The sequence below is a fragment of the Mobula birostris genome, chromosome 11 (genome assembly GCF_030028105.1).
Source record: "Mobula birostris isolate sMobBir1 chromosome 11, sMobBir1.hap1, whole genome shotgun sequence".
NCBI classification, from domain to species: domain Eukaryota; kingdom Metazoa; phylum Chordata; class Chondrichthyes; order Myliobatiformes; family Myliobatidae; genus Mobula; species Mobula birostris.
Genome location: NC_092380.1, coordinates 93,712,926 through 93,736,813, shown reverse-complemented (window position 1 = coordinate 93,736,813; position 23,888 = coordinate 93,712,926). Strand labels below are relative to the sequence as shown.

At 39.5% G+C, this 23,888-nt stretch overlaps 1 long non-coding RNA gene across 1 annotated transcript in view; it reads left to right on the top strand.

Moving 5' to 3' along the window:
- The window catches only part of LOC140205554 (uncharacterized), a 103,786-nt gene that overhangs the window by 31,938 nt on the left and 47,960 nt on the right, over window positions 1-23,888 (top strand). Inside the window, exon 2 of the long non-coding RNA XR_011887874.1 lies at window positions 1,923-2,172. This is a non-coding gene — a long non-coding RNA (uncharacterized lncRNA). The remainder of the gene's footprint in view (window positions 1-1,922; window positions 2,173-23,888) is intronic.

The window sequence follows — 23,888 nt, the reverse complement described above, 5'->3', positions numbered from 1 at the left end:
CCTGTGACTTCTGAATTACCCCCAGAAACACCAGCCTCTGCTATTTTGCTGTCATCCCTGCTAGTGCCCCTTTCTAATCAGCTTTGGCCAGCTCCTCTCTTATGCTGCTGTAATTTCCTTTACTCCACTGTAATACTAATATGTTCAATTTTATCTTTTTCTCAAACTGCAGATTGAATTCTCTCATATTATGATCACTGCTTCCTAAGGGTTCTTTTGCCTTACAATCTTCATTCAAATTGGGGTCATTAAAGACACCCAGTACAGAATTGCCATTTCCCCAGTGGGGTCAGCTATAAGTGCTCTAAAAAGCCACTCCGTAAGCATTCTACAAATTCACTCTCCTGGGATCCAGCACCAACCCGATTTTACCAACTTACCTGCATGTTGAAATCCTCCACGATTATCGCAACATTACCCTTTCTACATGCTCTTTTTTAGTCTCCCATTGTAATTTGCAGCCCACATCCTGTCTATTTTTCAGAAATTTGTATATAACTCCTATCAGGGTCTTTTTACCCTTGCAGTTTCTTAAGTATACATCTTCTGACCCCAGATCACCTCTTTCTAAGAAGTTGATATCAATTTTTTTTACCAACAGAGCCACCCTACCCCCTCTGCTTACCTGTCTGTCTTTTTGATACAATGTATATCCTTGGATGTTAGTTCCTAAATATGATCTTCTTTCAGCCACAACTTAAAAATGCCCACGTCATATCTGCCAGTCTCTGACTGTGCTAAAGATCATCTACCTTATTCTACATACTGCCTGCATTCAGATGTAACACTTACAGTCCTGTATTCATCAACCTTTTTGATTTTGCCCTCCCATTACACTTTAACTCATCACACTGACTGCAATTTTGCCCTATCATCTGCCTGTCCTTCCACACACTTTCACTGCACACTGCATCTAGTTGCCCCATCTTCAGCCCCATCACTCCATTTCCCATCTCCCTGCCAAATTAGTTTAAATCCATTCCACAGCTCCAGTAAACATGCCCGCTACATCTGTCATGCCCGTTAAGTGCCTACCATTTACCATGACTTGTATACCATAGTGTTACAAGTGCTTATACAAGTATTTCTTAAATATTGTGACAATGCTGCTTCTACTACTTAGGTAGTATATTGCAGGTTTCAGTTTCTCCCTTGGTTAAAGTATTATTCAATCCTGTTTAAAGCTCCTTTCCCTTATCTTAAACCTGTACCCTCTGATTATAGACATCTCTATAAGGTGATTGATTCTCGCTACCTACTCTTATCTGTCCTCCTCATAACTTTGTATATTTTAATCAGATTTCCTCTCAGCCTTATCTGCCTTCTCCTCTCCTGAAATCTCCATCCCAAGAAACATGCTGATGAATCAACTTTGCATTGTCGTTGTCTTCATCAAAAGGCTCTGGTAATTGAGCTTTTGATTAATTGATAGAATATCAGTTAAAAATTGCAGATGCCAGAAGTAGGTCAGGCTGCATGTGGAAAAAGAAACAGTCAGTGCTTCAGTTCCAAGAGTCTTTAGGTGTGGTCTCACTTGCTATTTCTAGCAATTTATGTTATTGTATTTGATAGAATTTTACTTCCAAAAGAAATCAACTGATTGTGAGAAACCATTGGTAAAATTGCTGCAAGACAAGAACATCCCTAATTTTATAGACTATCAGGGAAGACGACGATATGTAGGGTGTATTTTTGCTCATATTTATTAATTTTTATAACAATATATTTCTTGTGGGTAGACATAATTATGTATAAAATATTATAATATAACATATATTTTAAACGTAACAAAATTCATTGTCCACCTTGATTTAATGGTAATTTTATGTAATGTATCTTGTACAATATACTATGAAGCAGATAAAGTTAAAACAGTATTAATAACTTATATTTGAATATGATCTTTTATTTTCTGTTCACAGTGAACATGATTATAGACATTGTGTGTACCTATAATGTAATTCAAGAAGGTTCATGACCATTCCTTGGAGTCTACATAACAGACTTTAACTGTAACAGTTTGAAAACGGAATTTGTGGTGATTTTATAGACGTGGTGAATTCTAATCAGTGTCATAATACAAAATCACAAGGGATACAGACAAAACTGAAAGTTCAACAGTAATGAAAATCCAACTGAATAATGAGGCAGATGGATTCTGCAGGATCCAAGGTAGGGACTATTAATATACACTTCTTTTATGCTTTGATCAAGTTATTTTTGGCAGTTGTCCTGTTTGAACTTTGAACAATTATTTCTGTGATATCTGGCAAAAAATAAAGATTCATATTTGCATATTTATTTGCTGATGCAGGGTTCAGTTTTTACTATGCAATTGGTACATTGAAGTGTATTTGGCAGAGATATAAATTACATTTCAGTGTTGGTGAAATTTCTTTTTCATAAGCTTCTTTTAAATTATGTATGCTTAAAAATTGAAAACAATTTATTGTTCACATTAAATGTATTTATAAATAATAATTTAGCAAGAGAATAAAATTATCAAGACATCAGAATGATAAAAGCAAACAACAAAATAGATCATTTGACCGTCCAGATGTTAACATTGTTAATATGGAAAATCTAATTTTAACATGATTGAACAATTAATGTTTCAAAAATGAATTTCAGAACTAGGCAATGATGAGAATATGATAAGATTATGAAAATTCTGCAATATAATTTTGTTGAATTTTTTTGTTGTAATTGTGTATACATAAATTGTTTAAGTTAAGTAGCACTAGTTCATATGGATGTTAAAGTAAAAGTCGAAAGATGAGGCCAATTTCCCAATCATATTACAGCTCTAATTTCCAGAAACTTGTTTTTTTTTGGACTTTTTCCCCCATCTGCCTCTTATAAATAATAGCTAAGATAAGAGTTATTTGATGTTTCCACTATTCTAGGAGTTCCAGCTTCTTTGCCTCACTCAGGACCGGTATACCAGTAAGTTCTAGTGAGGTCTTTCACTAATTGGTTAGTATTGTTGCAGGTGGTCATTATTTGGAACTTCTCTGGTACAAATGTTATTTGCCACTTATAAGCCATTATTGAACCTGCTGCATTTGCTGCAGAATAGTGAATGGAACTAAACATGTGGCAGTCACCAGCATACATTCAAATTTCCCCCTTCAGGAAGATAAACAATGAAAGAGCTGAAGGTTGTTGGTCCTGGTTCCCTAAGGAACTCAGGCAGTGACTATTCCTCTTTCCACAACTGCCTGATCAGTTGAGATGTTCTGTTTTCAATCATCTCTTGGGGCTGATATCATTGACTTCTAACAACTACACACATTTTTCTTTTTGAAAGATGTGACTCCTGTTGAGGTGGAAGAAGGGCATTGGAGACTTTCAATTTCATTGAGGGGGAGGGAATTATTACAGGGCAGTGGGTGTTTGAGAGGATGGTGGTGTGTTCGAAGGATGAAGGTACAACATTTATTTATCTTGTTAGATCCAGAGTTATCTTATTAAGATCTTATTATCCTGGACACAATGGTCCAGTTCCTTTGAAATATTTCTACAGGAGAATCAAATGTGTCTTTTAGATATGGTATATTAAAATAGCAACAGTAATGGTGACAAATTAATGAGCAAAAAACATAAAATAACGAGGATCTGAAATGACAGTGTTCTCCATCCAGCAGTACTGCTATGGGACTGCCATTTTTAGTTAGTCTGCATTTATATGCAGTAAAATTTGTATAGCTGGATAAACCAGTCAGTATTTTAAATTTTACCTAACACAGATAAAAATGTAAAATAAAGTTAATAATTACAAATATGATTGTTTTAGATCTGGATAAGAGGATAATATTGAGCAAATTGATCTAAAAGTTTTATTGTGAAATCATTTTTTTCTCAAGTATTCATTTTAAGCTTGTAATATATTATCTGGGTTTCAGTTCAGAAGAGCTTTGGTTTTATGTGATAAATTGATCTGAAGTCTCTTCTCAAAGCAAGCAAATATTCAAGTAGGATTTAATTTAAGTGAAATTGCTATTTTATGAATAAATACTTGAAACCATTAGGAATTGATGTTTTTCTGTGTTTTTGCCAACTTTGGCAAGAAAAATAAGTTATTGGCAGAAACACTTCTCAAATATTTGTTGAAGTGCAAAATTAGAGCTGCTTTGGCGTTTGGTGTTAGAAGCAGCTAGTTAAATTCCTACAAAGGTCAGATTAGTTTAGTAATTCTTTTATTAACAAAATGTAGAAATATAATAGAAGAATAAATCAGTACAATATTGGTGAAATAACTATCTCAAGCTACCTTGGGCAATTTTGAGGAAATCAAATCTTGAACTAACTTGGTGGTTCACACAGGCCCCATTTAATGGAAGTAATACATAAAAAGTTACAACGTTCACCCACATTACTCCATGAATTCAGGAAACCAGCTGGATTGTTTTTCTCTGTCAGACTACTGCTTTCCAACCTCACTGTGTTTGTGACTCACTTTAGTCTTAAGGAACGTCAAGAAGATTTAAACAGATACTCCAACAATATCCAAAAGCTCTGACTTTTTATGTTTTGTAATTTTTAGGGTAACAAGATTTGCAGGGGGAAGAGTGATGGTTGAGGGAAAGAAAGAGAGAGAGTGCTAGGAGAAGAGGAGAAAAGGGAGAGAGAGGGAGAGTGAGAGAGAGACAGAAAAAGAGTGACAGTCAAGAAGGGGAAAGGGGTTAAGGAGGCAACTGCAGAATAACTCTAAGGCCTTTGCCCTCAACAACAGTGGATAGTGTTGGAGTGGGGGGAGATTTCCTAACAAAGGAAAGTCACAGTAGTCGGGGTTCTGGCACTGAATCTGCTTCTATGACTCAGGGAAGTGGGGAGAGGAGACACGCTGTGGTGTTAGGGGAATTGTTAATTGGGAAAAAGATGATTTTGTGGGTGAGAATGAGATTCCCAGATAGTATGTTGCTCCCGAATGCCAGGGTCTGGGATATCTCACATTGAGTCCTCAGCATTCTTAGTGGGAGGGTGAACAGCCAGAAGTCGTTGGCAATGTAGGTACCAATCACGTGGACGAGTGACGAGGTTCTGCATAGGGAGTTCAGAATGTAGCATGGATAAAACAATGGCTGATTGGCAGGAGGCAAAGAGTGGGAATAAAGGGACTCTTTTCTGGTTGGCTACCGGTGACTAGTAGTGTTCCATAGGGGTCTGTGCTGGAACAATTCTTTTTACGTTATATGTTAATGATTTGGATGATGGAATTAATGGCTTTGTTGCAAAGTTTGCAGACGGTATGAAGATAGGTGGAGGGGCAGGTAGTTTTGAGGAAGTAGAGTGGCTACAGAAGAACTTAAACAGATTAGGAGAAAGGACAAAGAAATATAGTGTCAGGAAGTGTATGGTCATGCACTTTAGTAGAAGAAGTGAAAGGGTTGACTATTTCTAAATGGACAGAAAATACAAAAAAAAAACTGAGACGCAAAGGGACTTTGGAGTCCTTGTGCAGGATTCCCTAAAGGTTAATTTGCTGGTTGAGTCTGTGGTGAGGAAGGCAAATGCAATGTTAGCCTTCATTTCAAAAGGACTAGGATATAAAAGCAAGGGTGTAATGTTGAGACTTTATAAAGCACTAGTGAGACCTCACTTGGAGTATTGTAAACAGTTTTGGGCCCTTTATCTTGGAAAGGATGTGCTGAAAGTGGAGAGTGTTCTAAGGAAGTTCACAAAAATTATTCCAGGATTGAATGGCTTGTCATATGAAGAGCATTTGATGGCTCTGGGCCTGCATTCACTGGAATTCAGAAGAATGAGGGGTGATCTAATTGAAACCTATCGAATGGTTAAAGCCTTCATAGAGTGGATGTGGAGAGGATGTTTCCTATGGTGAGAGAATCTAAGATCATAGGACACATCGTCAGAATAGAGGAGAGTCCTTTTAGGATGGAGATGAGGAGGAATTTCTTTAGCCAGAGAGTGGTGAATCTGTGGAATTCTTTGCCACAGGCAGCTGTGGAGGCCTAGCCTTTATGTATATTTAAGGCAGAGGTTGATAGATTCTTCATTGGTCAGGACATGAAGGGATATGGAGAGCAAGCAAATGATTGAGGCTGAGAGGAAAATTGGATGAGCCATGATGAAATGGCAGAGCAACCTCGATGGGCCAAATGGCTCCTATGTCTTATGGTCTAAAAGGAAGCTGGGATGGAAGAAGAGGAAGATGGCATGAGCCCTTAGTGCAGGAAGGATGGAAGGAGACAGGGAGAGTACAAGAGTGTCATTGCTTTGGCTTTACATATCTGTTGATTGAGTGGCACAGGTCTGAGATGAGTCCATTGACAGGAATTGTAATGCTCTGCCAGCATCTTTGGCTGCATTTCATGGAGTCAGATAAATTAAGGTTCAAGATCGTTTAATGTTATTTCCAGTAGACAAGTGTAAAGGAGAATGAAATAATTGTTACTCTAGCTCTGATGCAGCACAAAAAACAATAGGATAAATAACAGTAATAAAAACAGAATAAATATAAATATATAAGATAGCTTATATACTGTATATAGACTGATTGTATGTCCATAAAGTGATGCTAGGCCCAGGAGTGCCTGAATCCAAGGTGACTGACAGGAAATGATAAAATAGTAGTAATGGGAAGTATGGAGGGGTGAGTTAGTGGGTGGAGGTGTTGATTAGCCTTACTGCTTGGGAAAAGTAACCATTTTTGAGTCTGGTGGTCCTGGCATGAATGCTACTTAGCCTCCTCCCTGATGGGAGTGGGACAAGAAGTCCATGAGCAGGGTGGGTGGGATCCCTCATAATGTTACTAGCCCTTTTCGAACATCTTTCTGTATATAACATGTCGTTGATGACGGGTAGACTGATGCCGGTAATGCATTGCACAGTTTTGACTACCAGTTATAGAGCTTTTCTGTCTGCTGCAAGACATGGTGTGGTGGATTTAGTACCGATGAGTCCAGAAGTAGATTATGAGAACACTCAGTCCACTTTTATTGTCATTTAGAAATGCATACATGCATTAAGAAATGATAGTGTTCCTCCAGAGTGATATCACAGAAAACAGGACAAACCAAAGACTAACACTGACAGAACCACATAATTATAACATATAGTTACAGCAGTGCAAAACAATACCATAATTTGATAAAGAACAGACCATGGGCATGGTAAAAAAAAAGTCTCAAGTCCCAATTGACTCCCGAGTCCCTGATAGCAGGCGGCAAAGGGGAGAAACTCCCTGCCATAAACCTCCAAGGCACCGACAACTGCCGAGGCCTTGGAAGCAGCTGACCACAACCGACACCGAGTCCGTCAATCTGAAAACTTCGAGCTTCCGACCAGCCCCTCTGATACAGCCTCCCGAGCGCCATCCTCCGCCGAGCGCCTTCGACCTAGCCCTGGCCACCAAAACAAGCAAAGCCGAGGGTTTGGGGCCTTCTGCTCTGGAGATTCCGGTTACCACACAGTAGCAGCGGCAGTGAAACGGGCATTTCAGATGTTTCTCCAGATGTTCCTCCGTACTCTCACGTCTGTCTCCATCAAATCAGAATTGTGCACGGTCCCCTACTTGACAGATTACAGATATCATTCACCGGAGAGGCCGTGCGTGCTGTGTCCTCCTCCTAATAGGTCTAAATAGGAAATCTGAAACTTGAGCATAAGAGTGTAGGTTGAAACTCCCGTGCCATGTTTCACACAGTACTACAATAAAAGAGTTGCCATCTATAAATGGATTGCAAGGATTATAGGCCATTTGTCCAGCCAGTCCCTGCTGGAATCGATGTCCCATTCTTGCCTCCTGTTATTCCTTAAAGAGTTTTCTTTTGAATTTTCCTTTTGTTCAACATCATAGGGTGATGACTTCCAGTTACGCTCTTCCCCATTTGGAGATATCATTTATATTTCCACTCTATCAAAATTTGTGTTCATTTTAATTATCTTTATTATCTCATCACTTAGCTTTCCTTTCTTAGGAGGAAAGGGGCCCATTACGTTTATCATTTTTTGTTCTGCAAACTTCACATTGCTGGTATTATCCTTATAATGTTTCTCTTAATCTTTTCCATTGCCTCTATATCCCTTAAAAAAGATGGCAACCAGAACTGTCTTTGTGTATAAGTTAACTAAAGTTCAATTCAAGTTTAGTGGAACTTCTCTACTTTTCAGTTCTGTTCCTCTGGCAATACATGACTACTTGTTTTAATTTTTCTGTGATTGGTGTGTTTATACATTGAAATCCCTTTATTCCTAGTCTATCTCATGTAGTATAGCAACTTCTAAATCATAATACTCTTATCTTTTTCCCTAGAGATAACTTCTGTTGCACTTATTTTTGTTAAACTTTATTTTCCATTTGAAAATATCAGTCTCTTTTCTCAGTGATGTAAATAATTCAAAGAAATCATTTAAAAACAATATCGGAAAATTCTATTAGCATTTGGCTGAATTTTTAATTAAATTATTAGGGCATGATTACATGACCATTTGTACTAACTTGACTTGCAGTAGTTGCTGCATTGCTTGTTTGCTTATTTGTCTTGCTTGCCTTCTGAGTCCGAGAACTTTCAAGTAGTGATATAGGGCAAGCAAGGAAAATAAGGTAACCTTGATCGAAAGAGTATTAAAGTAGAGAAATGAAAGAAGCTTGTGATACTTTTGTTTCTATTGTAACCTTTTGTATATTTTCTAGCCTTTATTTAGCATTCTGCAAAATACCAGAAAGTTAATTAAAAATTGTGCTCTTTGGTTTCTGGTTTGCTTTTAACAAGAATTATTCAGTAAGGTTGGTTATTCAATCAGCTTGATTACATCACAGCTGTTGAATAGTAGAAATCCACTTGAAGTTGAAGCTTGACAAGAACAGGCTTTATACATAGATGTAGTTTCGTTAAGATCATGCAGACTCTAGTTAGAGATAGGAATGGAACATTTTGATTTATCACCTGATAGAATTCTATATTAGTGATATTATGTATTAATCAGGCTCTTCCCTGACAGTCTGGTTTAATAAACCAAAGGCACTTAATGTTTATATTGTTCAGATATCCATAATTGATAGTGTCTTCTTTAATTGGGAAAAAGAACAACATATACTTATTTTAAAATAACTTTTCAGTAAAACTATCAATATTGAAATTGAGGCTATGATTCTATGCATAGCAATTTGGAGAATTTTAGTGAAGTTAGTGCTTTGTAACTATAATTGTTGTAATATGGAAAATGTTGCAGCTAAATTGTGTATATAAGCTCCCAGAAATAGTAATGTTATGACCATACCTTTAATACTATTTGGGAAATAAATAATAACCATTACAGTGGGGATCACTGAGGAACTGTCTCTGATACTTTGTGTGAAAATGGACCATTCGGACAGAAATTGCTGGAAAAACTCAGTAAGTCAGACAACATCAAGAATTTTAATGCATGGGGCAGGTGCCATCAGGGAGTGCCTTTTAAATCAGAATTATTTAAAGTAATTAAAAAGCCATTTTGATTTTATTTGGTGAGCCAAAAACCCAGATCGTACAAACCTTGGAGGATTGCCAGTTCTATGGAAAACACTGAATGTGGGCCCTCATTTCATAGGCACCTATATGCTGTTGTGCTTGATTAATTTTAAGTGGCTGAAAATAGTTTGTTTTTGTCTTTTTTGGTTGTTTTTTTTTATCCTGATTAAGCTTTCAGAAAGGTTTGCTTCATAATTTTTTGATGGAAGAATAATTAAAAAATAATTGAGTATCAGTAGTAGCCTCATTATCTAGGAAAACCAGCTATTGAGACCATTAGAAGAATGGAGAACATAGAGGGCTTGAGCTGGGCAGCAAGGTTGTCTTCCATATAATGACCATCGTGAGGCTTATTCCATCTAACCTCTGATACTTGCATCCTCATGCAGCACAACATGTATGCGTTTGATGGAGGTAGACTTGCTCTGTCTATAACTCATCACTAGTCTTTTGTTTTAGTCTTTTTTTTTTCCAGACTATTAAAAGAACAATTATCTGCAGTTTGTAGTGCTGTAATATCAAAATAGAGAATTCTTGGATACATTGGAAAGACTGGTTTTCCTTATGTCCAGGCCTTTTATGGGCTGTACTCAAATATCCAACAAGCAACAGAAGTTAATCAGCAGCTTTTGTCAGCCGAAATGGCAGCCCTTCAGTTATTGTCTCACCTTTCTGATTACCACAGAAGAGTCATGCAATCCTGTGCTAGTTTCTATCACAACTGCTTTATGCAATGACACTCATCCATCCTCTCATAAGTTCACTCTTCCAGAAATTGAAAGGAACAGCTGTTTAGCATCATGTGATACCATCTGCAAATGTGACTGATAATGCCTCATTGAATCCCCAGCTTGGATTCAATCGCAGCATTGAGTTGAGAACACCAGGAAGATCATTTAGCAATTGGGCTAATGTGTCACTGCAGTGTGCTGTGTAGGATGGCAATACTAAGAGGACTTTGGGAAGAAGAGGCTGCTCAATAAAAAGTCATCAGCTGATAGAGAAGGATGGGATGAAGTTGAATGAGGAAAAACATGTTGGTTGAGCAGATTGCATCATAGCTAATATTCAGAAATCAGCCATAAAACAGTGCTTTTTGTGACAATCTGCACAAACCTCCATTAGTATTCATGCCCTTACTATCTATTTGACCACTTCTTCAAAGTGGTATAAAAATAGATTTATATTAATGAATACTGACAGTGTAGATGTAGGAATTGTTGTGAGAAGAAATTGCACTCTAAAATACCAAATGTGATTAATATAAAATTTAGTAATTGCTTTGAATTTATCTCTCACTCAAATGCCAGTCCACTGTGGTTATTTTAAAGAATTATTGCTGACACAACAACTCATGTAATATCCCCCGAAGTGGCATTTGTAGAGTTTCTGAGATCTTTGAGATGTTCATAGCAGTTGAATACATTTAATCTCAGAGATGGATTTTGGCGGAGTAAGCCATTATTCAGTATTTGCTGAACGCTTGTTGACAATTCATTGGAAATTGATGAGTTTTGATGTACAGAAGTGGCCGAGTTGTTAGTGAAGCAGCATCTGGTGTCTTTTAAAGGACCTTTCTACAAGTTCCTGCTCTTTCGCTATTGATAGAACAATAAATCTCACGTTGCTCTCTGGTGCTATGGTAGGATTTTGTTTGTGTGGCCAGAGAAGCATTCCCATGGGCAAAGACTCATTTTATTTTACATTTGGATAAGAGAATAAACTCCAGTACATAAATGGCATCTTTTGCATTTCTGACATCAATTTTCAAGGTGGACAAGCTGCAACCTAGTGTGTAGGATGGATTGCAAGTTGAGTTCACAATTGCCAAGGCAATTGTTTGTTTTCACTAATACATACAAGTTACTGTCTTTTGATGTACGTATTTGGCTGCAGGATTTGTGATGTAGATTGAAGATACATGTTCTAGGAATTGCTTAAAAGTTCAAAAGTGAAATTTTACACCATTCCACCCATAGTGGTAAAACTCTTAGATAGGCTTTACATTATCTATTAACTCATGTATGTGAAATAAGTAGTTTCTTTCTGATGTCTGGGTCTTTAAAGTCCATATTCTGCCTCCTTCATAGAGTGCGGGGAAAAAAGAAATTACCTTTTCAGTCCTAGGTGCAAGTATTGCCGCTCAGTAGTGCTCAGTGTTTAACGATACTCTATCCATTCTTTAAGCCATCGCAGATTGGTGCTGATGCTTGGGAGTGATGTGAGTACATTTAAAAAGTGTATTAGATGTTGATTATTTCATTGCTTATGTGGATGAGTATATAATTAAATCAGGGGAAGTAATGAAAACTGAATAACAGATGTTTTAAAATTGAGGCATACAAATATCAGAATAGCATGCTCCATTGTGATGTAACTAAAATGTAGAAAAGTAAGAGTTTAAATTCAGCGGTATGCAGAATACATTAGCATTACTGGGGTTAAAAAGGAGAATAAGTCAGCCATGATTGAATGGTGAAGCAGACTTGATTGGCCAGATGGCCTAATTCTGCTCCTATCTCTTAGGGTCTTATGGCCTGTTGGTTACTCCCGTGAAATTACAACCATCCTGAGTGATCTTCACCATGGATGATTTTAACCTTGCGCTGATGTTGGACTGTGTTGAGTATAGCAGCAGTGTTAAATTGCTGCAATGTTAAATTTTCAAAAAGTAGTGTTAAATCTGCATTTCCTTGCTTTTCATACTGGCACTACATTATTAAGTAAAACAATCATCAACATTTCAGAAGAACTTTGCAGAAAGTTTTTGTTTTTTCATCATACTTATCCTTCAGCTTCCAGATGGAACTACCAGAGTTCAGATACTTCAATGGCAATAAAACCCAGATTACCACATGTGGACTATCAAATGAACAAGTCTAGTATTTATTGACAGATGTGGTCTTCTGAATCCATTAATTTGCTTTATTGCTGGACCCCCTGTCTTGTGATTTTCTGTGATATAAAAGCTACGTAAATTCATAATTTTTAGATATTGGGCAATTTAAAAATCAAGCACTTATAAAGTGCTGGCCTGATCCTCAATGGTGAAGCTCTGCATGATAGCAGAGAATTATATGTGCAAGTGCCATTTCGTGGGTTTTGCTGGTGAGAGGGGTTTTGCAGAGCAAGTTGAAACATGAAATAGCTTAAAAAAAAGACTGGCAGCTTGCCTAGCGTCACACACTGGCTTTGTTGCTTATCAAGCTCATCAAAAGTGTTCACATTCTGAAACATTTAAAAATGATGGAAATTAATCAAAGGTCAAAGTAAATTTATTATCAGAGTACATATATGTCACCATATACAACCCTGAGATTTGTTTTTTGTGGGCATACTCAATAAATCTATAGAATAATAATCATAACAGAATCAATGAAAGACCACCCAACTTTAGCATTCATCCAGAGTGCAGAAGACAACAAAAGTGTGCAAATACAAAAAGAAAGAACTAATAATAATAATAAATAAATAAGCAATAAATATTGAGAACATAAGATGAAGAGTCCTTGAAAGTGAGTCCATTGGTTGTGGAAACATTTCAATGATGGGACAAGTGAAGTTATCCCCTTTGGTTCAAGAACCTGATAGTTGAGGAGTAGTAACTGTTCCTGAACTTGGTGGTGTGAGTCCTGGGGCTCCTGTACCACCTTTCTGGTGGCAGAAGCAAGAGGAGAGCATCTCCTGGATGACGGGGGTCTCTGATGCTGCTTTCCTGTGATATTGTTTCATGCAGATGTGCTTAATGGTGGGGCTGGCTTTGTCTGTGATGGGCTGGGCTGTATTCACTAATTTTTGTAGGAGTTTTGGTTCAAAAACATTGGTGTTTCCGTACCAGACAGTGATGCAGCCAGTCTATATACTCTCCACTACGCATCTGTAGAAGTTTGTTGAAGTGTTAGATGTCATGCTGAATCTTCACAGTCTCCGAAAGAATTATTACTTATGAGATTATTCTGCGATTAACTTTTTGGGGAGTAACAACAGCTACCTGGTGGTCTTCTCAACTCTTCATTATATTGTAATGAAAATTATCTGTAGTATTCAAAGCCTTATTCAAGTCCCAGTTCTTTGTGTACTTCTTTCCACTAATCCATGGCAACACTCCAACACTGCACAAACACAGAAATAGTGGGGACCACTATGTTTTATTTCTATCTATGGCTATATTCTTTGTGTGCTAATCAGCAAAGGATAATGAGAGAAACTATTTTTGGATTAAGAAATTGTAAAGACCTTCTCACCCCATTTCCTTGATCAATTTGAAAAATTATTTTCAGCATGGAAGAAGGCATATTTGTGTTCCATTGCACTGAAATAAGATGTTAAATACCTTGATCACAGATGCTTACTAATCTGTCATACCATTATTAATAAGGAATTAGTTGTAAATTTGATCCAAACGCTCTGTAATTTAAATGTGAAGGTAGTTTACCTTACAACAAGAACTTGAAATGTACAATATCGTAATACTATCAAAGGGCAGGTGACACTGCATGCATTTAATCATGATTAGTCTTGAGCTTTTAGAATCACAATACAATACTTCAATTGTGTCCTAAACCACCAATGCAGTGTCATTGGATCTCTTCAAAATGATGTAAAACTTTAAAAATTTTAATTGAAAATTTGATTAATTGTAGTTTTTAAACATTGCAGGCCGAGAAGGAATGGATCAGAATTTGATTTTCTTGTTATGTTAGTAATATTTAGATGCAAAGGCATATATTACAATTTATTCAAGAATACAAGAATTATGATTTGCTAGTTCTTTAAACATTATTTTGTCGAAAGAAACATCTGTAGAAGATACATGATATACTGTACTTTAATGTACTCATACTTGTAGAACTGCCTGCTATAGCTTACATGGATAGAACATTTACCAATTGGCTGACAATCAACCAAGGAGCGTTCTCTTCGTAAAGTTTAAAATCCCAGTACAGACATCTAGCCATCACAGTAATGGAAGGCTACATGCCAGGACTGCAAGAATGATCTGAGCCCTTCACTGTAATTGTACCATTGGAAATGAAGCAGGAGAACTTTGCCTTAGAGTCCATGTCTTAAGTTTTTCAGGGGGTATGGGCACTGTGTCTCAGAGCAGAAATGAAAGGAATACTCCTTGTTAGTGAGACCATTGGAATAAGTGTATGGACCAAAAAGACCATGAGACCCAGCTGTACTGGCAAAATTGCTGATCTCCTATTTTAATGGTTATTCTTGAGTTGAATATGTGATATTTTAATGATTGAGGTATTGTCATAGAGCTATAGAAAAGTACAGAACAGAAGTAGGTCCTTCGCCCCATCTAGTCCATTCCAATGCATTTAAAGCAGAACTCCCTCCATTTTCATATGCAGGCATCCCACCTCTCCTGGAAGTTCCGGGAGTCTCCCGCATATTAATAATGGCTCCCTGATGCCCGCAAATTATATACAATATCCCGGAAATCAATTTTTTTGAGAGCGAGTGAGCGAGAGAGAGAGCAAGAGAGTGAGCGCGAGAGCAACCACGAGAGAGAGAGCGAGAGCACACCATGGCAGAGTGTTCCAAAAAAAGAAAATATAAAATGTACATCACCCCAGACTACCCTAAAGTGTACCCCTGCCTAATAGGGGTCAAAAATAATGACAGTGTTGCTCGCTGCACTATTTGCAACAGTGACTTTTCTATTGCCCATGGTGGGTTAAGACTGTAAAAGACATGTTGAGGTGAGTTTAACAGGTGTTACTCATTCTTGATGAAGGGTCTCGGCCCGAAACGTCGACTGTACCTCATCCTAGAGATGCTGCCTGGCCTGCTGGTGATCTTGTCTGCTGCGTTCACCAGCAACTTTGATGTGTGTTGCTTGAATTTCCAGCATCTGCAGAATTCCTCGTGTGTGTGAGGTGTTATTCATTCATTAGCATAGCTAACGTTATTTAAACTAGCTGGCTAGCTGCTAAGGAGCTACTCTATTGAAGACATCCTACCTCTCCTGGAAGTTCCGGGAGTCTCCCGCAAATTGATGGTGCTACCTCCCTGAAATGAGTTTTTGCAGGGTGGGATGTCTGCATATGCATTCAAATAATGATATTTGTTTGACCCTTTCATCCTCTGTCCAAAATATATTGAACATACTGAAAATTTGCCAATATGCATATTTTTTCATTTGGTTGGAAATTAACCACCTTCTGCATTGTTTAATTAGAAAAGTCTAAGAAACTACATACTTTTCATTATACTAATGCCACATTGCTGAGTTGTTTGATATTTTTCCCATGTTTAGGCTGTTAAGATAATTTATTGTCCGTTGTGTGCTGTTTGGAAGGGACTTCCAATTGAAGTAGTATTTGGAAATTCACTCTTCCGTGCCTGAATGTTTGCTGTCATTTTAAATATGTGTATAAGTCATATGGCTCATGAAACTGCTCTTTCATCTTACAACCTTAGCCTGTAGTGCTGTTCTTATCCCAGCCTTTCTCCCTTCCTTTTAGTTACCCTTGGTGGCATAATTGCTGTTATTAATGCATTACAGCTCCTGAGATTGTAGTTCAATCCTGATCTCCAATGCTGTCTGTGTCGAATTTGCTTGTTTTTCTGGTGACTGGGGTGGGGGGTGGATGTTCTCCTAGGCACTCTAATGTCTTCCCACTTACCAAAGATGTGCTGGTAGGTTTATTGATTTAATTATCTGTTGTGTGGGTATTTGATAGGAGAATCAGGGGCAGGGCAGGAAGAGTATAGGAAGTATATGGGAAGAAGATCGAAAATCTGGTTGAATGGAGCTACAGCAATGACTTCTCACTCAATGTCAGCAAAACCAAAGAGTTGATTATTGACTCCAGGAGGAAAGGCTTGAGGTCCATGAGCCATTCCTCATTAGGAAATTGGAGGTGGACAGGGTCAGTAGCTTCAAATTTCATGGCATTACTGTTTTAGAGGATCTGACCTGGGACCTGCACATACTCTAAGTGGCATCACAAAGACAAATCCTCTACCTTTTTAGAAGTTTGCAAATATTTGTCTTGACATCTAAAACTTTGACAAACTTCTATAGATGCATAGTGCAGTTCATCCTGATTGGTTGCATCTTGATCAGGTATTGAATTGACTTTATTTCTTACATCCTTCGCATACATAAGGAGTAAATATCTTTACATTACGTCTCTGTCTAAATGTGCAATCATAGTAATTTATAATAAATAGAACAGTCAATGTAACACAGAGTACGCTCAAATCAGCATGAATTAATCAGTTTGATGGCCTGGTGAAGAAGCTGAACTGGAGCCTGTTGGTCCTTGCTTTTATGCTGTGGTACCGTTTCCCGGATTGTAGCAGCTGGAATAGATTGTGGTTGGGGCGACTCAGATCCCCAATGATCCTACGGGCCCTTTTTATGCACCTGTCCTTGTAAATGTCCTGAATCATGGGAAGTTCACAACTACAGATATGCTGGGCTGTCTGCACCATTCTCTACAGGGTTCTGCAATTAAGTACAGTTCCCATACCAGGCAGTGATGCAGCCAGTCAGGATGCTCTCAACTGTGCTCCTGTAGAAAGTTCTTAGGAATTGGGGGCCCATACCAAACTTCTTCAACCGTCTGAGGTGAAAGAGGCACCACTGTGCCTTTTTCACCACACAGCTGGTGTGTATGGACCACGTGAGGTCCTCGGTGATGTGGATGCCGAAGAACTTAAAGCTGTTTACCCTCTCAACCCCAGGTCCATTAATGTCAATGGGGGTTAGCCCATCTCTATTCCTCCTGTAATCCACAACCAGCTTATTTGTTTTTGGAATTTTGAGGGAGAGGTTGTTTTCTTGACACCACTGTGTTAGAGAGGTGACTCCTTCCCTGTAGGCCACTTCGTTATTGTTTGAGATAAGGCCAATCAGTGTAGTGTCATCGGCAAATTTAATTAGCAGATTAGAGCTGTGGGTGGCTTCACAATCATGGGTATACAGGGAGTAGAGGTGGGGACTTAGTACACAGCCCTGACGGGTTCCTGTATTGAGAGTCAGAGGGGTGGAGGTGAGGGAGCCACTCTTAACACCTGCTGGCGATCTGACAGGAAGTCCAGGGTCCAGCTGCACAAGGCAGGTTCAAGGCCAAGGTCTCTGAACTCCTTGTCAGCCTGGATGGAATTATGTTGTTGAATGTTGAACTGTAGTCCAAGAACAGCATTCTCACATAAGCATCCTTCTTCTCCGGACGTGTAAGGATGGTACGTAGAGCAGTGGCTATTGCGTTGTCTGTCGATTGGTTGTGTCAGTAGGCGAATTGTAGGGGGTCTAGTTTGGGTGGTAGTAAGCTGCAGATGTAATCCTTGACCAGCCTGTCGAAGCATTTGCTTATTATTGAGGTGAGTGTGACAGGATGCAAGTCGTTCAGGCAAGTCACCTTGGTCTTTTTTGGTACAGGGACAATGGTGGATAATTTGAAGCAAGGGAGCACTCTACACTGGGAGAGTGAGAGATTAAAAATGTCAGTAAACACACCTGCCAGTTGTGCTGCACACACCCTGAGTACTCACCCTGGGATGCCGTCCAGTCCCACAGTCTTGCGACTGTCCACCTATTCGAAACACCTGTGTACTTCAGCCTCAGAGAAAACCAGGTTGCAGGTTGTAGCAGTGGCTTTCCTTGGAGGCTCAGGGTTAGTGACATCGAACCAAACATAAAAGCAATTGAGCTGATCTGGGAGAGAGGTGGCAATGTTGGTGGCACCACAACGTTAGGCTTTGATGTCTGCGATGCAGCCCTCGCCACAAGTCACGTGTGCTATTCGTTGTGAATCTTGACTCAATCTTGCCCCTGTATTGTTGTTTCGCAGCCTTCATAGCTTTGCACAGATCATAGCTGCTTTTCTTGAGCTCTCGCTGATTGCCAGTGATGTAAGCTTGATGTCGCACTGTAAGTGCTGCTCGCACGGAACTATTGATCCAGGGTTTCTGGTTTGGGAAGATCCTGACCATCTTCTGGGGGACAACATCGTCGATGCACTTCCGGATGAAGCACGTGACTCCATCAGTGAACTCGGAGACATTTTCATCATGGAAGACAATCCAGCCAACATCATCGAAGCAGTCCTGCAGCATGGAGGCTGATTGGTTGGACCAATGGCGGTCGGCATTAACTATAGCCATCTCTTCTTTCAGCTTCTGTCTGTAATTCAGCAAAAGCAGGATTGAAGAGTGATCTGATTTTCGAAAAGCTGGGCGAAGGAGAACTTTGTAAGCATTGCGGAAGGGAGTGTAACAGTGGTCAAGTATCCCATCTCCACGAGTGCTTACCTGGATGTGCTGACAAGACTTTGGAGAGACTTTCGTTAGCGATGCTCGATTAAGGTCACTGGCGACAATGAAGGCAGCCTCTGAGTCTGTAGTCTTCAGTGTGTTTATGGTCTTGTACAGCTCCTTGAGAGCCAAGTAGTATCAGCCTGCGGCAGAATGTACACCGCTGTGATGACAACAGCTGTGAACTCCCTAGGCAGCCAGTAGGGTCTGCACAGTAGTACCAGGTATTCCAGGTCTGAGGAACAAAAGGATATGAGTGCGTGCATATTCTAGGGGTCGCACCAGGCAATGTTGACCATGAAGCATACCCCTCCTCCTTTACCCTTCCCAGTGAGGTTTTTCGACGTATTCGCCCAGAACAGGGAGAACCCAGAGGGCTCGATGGCAGGATCCAGTATCTCCTCCATCAGTCAGGTCTCCACGAAGCACAAAACGTTGCATTCCTTTGTTTCCCACTTACAGGAGATTCTGGCCAGGGATTCACAAAGCTTGTTGTCCAGGGACTGAACACTAGCCAGTTGTATTCTAGGGAGTGGCGGCCAATTTGCATTCCATTTCAGCCTCATCAAGGCTTCTTCCAAGGTAGTGGCAGTGTAAGAGATGATTCTCTCATGGATCACGCAAGCAGGGGATCCCAGTGTAGGAAAGGCGGCACATAGTGGATAAATGCTGTCTTTCTGTTGTTCAGAAGGGTCATTCTATCGTATCTGATGTGACTATCAGCTACTTGAACAGAAATAGTTAAGAAAATTGTAGAAATTAGTAGTATACTGTAGATTTGGAACGGAGCTTGCTACACAGCCGCCGTACCCGACGCCATCTTGAGTGCAAACATCAATACCCAGGAATGGAAAAATCGACCAAAAATGGTGGTCCATCACAGACAAATCCGCTGATGAGCACATTTACAAGGAATACTGCCACAGGAAAGCAGCAGCCCTCATCAGCACCCCCCCCCCCCCCCCACAATCGTCCAGGCTGTCCTCTTGTCCTCTCTTCTCGCTACTACCATCAGGCAGGAGATGCAGGAGGAGCCACACCATCAGATTTAGGACCAGTTGTAAATATCACACTTCTGACCCATTGTGGGTAACTTCACTCACTATAACGCTGAACTGACTCTCCAACCTATACACTCATTTTCAAGGACTCTACAACTATTCTCAGTATTATTTATTTACTTTTATTTGCACAATTTGTCTCCTTTTGCACATAGGTTGCTTGTCAGCTTTTGTTTATGTATATATAATTTTTCACAAATTCTACTGTTGTTTATTTTCCTGTAAATGCCTGCAAGAAAATGAATCTTAAGGTTGTATGTGGTGACATACTTTGAGTTGCCTGACAATTGAGAATAAGTAATTGGGAAATTATGGGAGAATAGGCTGATAGCATTGCTCAGATGCTTGAAGAAAGGGCGCTTGACAATGAATTGTAATGTTGACAGCCCTTAAGAATAGTTTATGTAGTAACTTGGCACTCTAGTATAGAAACTGAAAATAAAGAGTATCATATACATGAGAAAGTCTACAGATGCTGGAAGTCCAAAAGAACACACACAAAATGATGGAGGAACTCAGCAGGTCAAGCAGCATCCATGGAAAAGAGTAAACAGTCAGCATTTTGAAATAGTTAAATTAATTAAGTTGTAAAAAATAGAAATTAAAAACATAGTGAGGTAGTGTTCATGAGTTCAATGCCCATGCAGAATTTGGATGGCAGAGGGGAAGAAGTTGTTCCTGAATTGTTAAGTGTGTGTTTTCAGGCTTCTGTGCCTCCATCCTGATGGTAGTAATGAGAACAAGGCATGACCTGGGGTGATGGAAGTCCTTAATGATGGACACTGCCTTTTAGAAGCATTGCTCCTTGAAGATATCCTGGATACTAAGGAAGCTAGTGTCCATGATGGAGCTGACTAAGTTTATAACTCTTTGCAGCTTACTTTGATCCTGTGCAGTAACCCTCACCACTCCGCCCCATACCAGATAGTGATGCAGACAACTAGAATGCTCTTCACAGTACATCTGTAGAAATTTTCAAGTGCTTTTGCTGATATACCAAATCTTCTAAAACTCCAAATTAAATATAACGACTATCATGCTTTCTTTATAGGCGCATCGACATGTTGGGTCCAGGTTAGATCCTCATATATTGAGACCCAGGAACGTGAAATTGCTCACTTTTTCCACTTCTAATCACGCTGAGGACTGGTGTGTATACCCTCGTCTTACTCTTTCTGAAGTCCACAATTAGTTCTTCGGTCTTACTGCTGTTGAGTGGAAGGTTGTTGCTGTGACACCACTCAACTAACTGATATACCTCATACCGATACATCCTTTCGTCACCATCTAAGTTGTGCCAGCAATAGTTGTATTGTCAGCAAACCAAAGAAAAAGATCATTCTCCAATAAATGTTAAAAGTATTAAGTTTAAATGTTTATTGTTGTATATTATTTAGTTTTTATGTTATCTGAAGTATTGACTTGAGACCAGTTCATTAGTGCTAGACATGTTAATGGTTCATTAAGTACTTGGATTTTGCTTTAAAATAAAATATTGTAGAACTAGTGAAGGGTCTTGGCCTGAAACACTGACTGTACTCTTTTCCATAGTTGTTGCCTGGCCTGCTGAGTTCCTCCAGCACTTTAAGTGTGTTGCTTGAATTTCCAGCACCTGCAGATTTTCTCTTTGCCATTGTGGAAACGTACATGGTTTCTCAGATTTAAAAAAAATGCAGTATAGCTCTTTCAAAGAAAGCCTAATTTAATGTTCAAACCTGCTGGTTTAAATCCATGAATCCTAATACACGAAGCATAGACTGTTCATGTTTAGGATCCCAGGATATGAACTTTACATGGTAAAGTATTCTTATGAGAATAACTACTTTCGATGCTGAAAATTGTATATAAATTTTGTACCAAATCAAATACAATACTTGAACAGGGGTTGTCAACAGAGTTTCTGTGGGTGGAAGTTAGGAACAGAAAGGGGTCAATAACTACTGGGTGTTTTTTTATAGACCACCCAATAGTAACAGAGACATTGAGGAACAGATAGGGAGACAGATTCTGGAAAGGAGTAATAATAACAGGGTTGTTGTGATGGGAGATTTTAATTTCCCAAATATTGATTGGTATCTCCCGAGAGTGAGGGCTTTAGATGGGGTGGAGTTTGTTAGGTGTGTTCAGGAAGGTTTCTTGACACAACATGTAGATAAGCCTACAAGAGTAGAGGCTGTACTTGACCTGGTATTGGGAAATGAACCTGGTCAGGTGTTGGGTCTCTCAGTGGGAGAGCATTTTGGAGATAGTGATCACAATTTTATCTCCTTTACCATAGCATTGGAGAGGTATAGTTACAGACAAGGTTAGGGAAACCTTTAATTGGAGTAAGGGGAACTATGAGGCTATCAGGCAGGAACTTGGAAGCATAAATTGGAAACAGATGTTCTCAGGGAAATGTACGGAAGAAATGTGGCAAATGTTCTGGTGATATTTGCGTGGGGTTCTGAATAGGTACGTTCCAATGAGACATGGAAAGGATGGTAGGGTACAGGAACCGTGGTGTACAAGGGCTGTTAAATCTAGTCAAGAAGAAAAGAAGAGCTTACAAAAGGTTCAAAAAACTAGGTAATGATATGAATCTAGAATATTATAAGACTAGCAGGAAGGAATTTAAGAATGAAATTAGGAGAGCCAGAAGGGGCCATGAGAAGGCCTTGCTGGACAGGATTGAGGAAAATCCCAAGGCCTTCTACAAGTACGTGAAGAGCAAGAGGATAAGACGTGAGAGAATAGAGAAGTGTGACAATGGAAAAGTGTGTATGGAACCGGAGGAAATAGCAGAGGTACTTAATGAATACTTTGCTTCAGTATTCACTACAGAAAAGGATCTTGGCGATTGTAAGGATGACTTGCAGTGGACTGAAAAGCTTGAGAATGTAGATATTAAGAAAGGTGATGTGCTGGAGCTTTTGGAAAGCGTCAAGTTGGATAAGTCACTGGGACCGGATGGGATGTACCCCAGGCTACTGTGGGAAGCGAGGGAGGAGATTGCTGAGCCTCTGGCAAGGATCTTTGCATCATCAATGAGGATGGAAGAGGTTCCAGAGGATTGGAGGGTTGTGGATGTTGTTCCCTTATTCAAGAAAGAGAGTAGGGATATCCCAGGAAATTATAGGCCAGTGAGTCTTACTTCAGTGGTTGGTAAGTTGATGGAGATGATCCTGAGAGGCAGGATTTATGAACATTTGGAGTGGCATAATATGATTAGGAATAGTCAGCATGGCTTTGTCAAAGGCAGTCGTGCCTTACGAGCCTGATTGAATTTTTTGAGGATATGACTAAGCACATTGATGAAGGTAGAGCCGTAGATGTAGTGTATATGGATTTTAGCAAGGCATTTGATAAGGTACCCCATGCAAGGCTTATTGAGAAAGTAAGGAGGCATGGGATCCAAGGAGACATTGCTTTGTGGATCCAGAATTGGCTTGCCCACAGAAGGCAAAGAGTGGTTGTAGACGGATCATATTCTGCATGGAGGTCGGTGACCAGTGGTGTGCCTCAGCGATCTGTTCTGGAACCCCTACTCTTTGTGATTTTTATAAGTGACCTGCATGAGAAAGTGGAGGTATGGGTTAGGAAATTTGCTGATGACACAAAGGTTGGGTGTGTTGTGGATAGTGTGGAGGGCTGTCAGAAGTTACAACAGGACGTAGATAAGATGCAAAACTGGGCTGAGAAGTGGCAGATGGAGTTCAACCCAGATAAGTGTGAGGTGCTTCATTTTGGAAGGTCAAATATGATGGCTGAATATAGTATTAATGGTAAGACTCTTGGCAGTGTGGAAGATCAGAGGGATCTTAGGGTCCGAGTCCATAGGACACTCAAAGCTGCTACGCAGGTTGACTCTGTGGTTAAGAAGGCATACAGTGTATTGGCCTTCATCAATCGTGGAATTGAATTTAGGAGCCGAGAGGTAATGCTGCAGCTACATAGGACCCTGGTCAGACCCCACTTGGAGTACTTTGCTCAATTCTGGTCGCCTCACTATAGGAAGGATGTGGAAACCATAGAAATGGTGCAGAGGAGATTTACAAGGATGTTGCCTGGATTGGGGAGCATGCCTTATGAA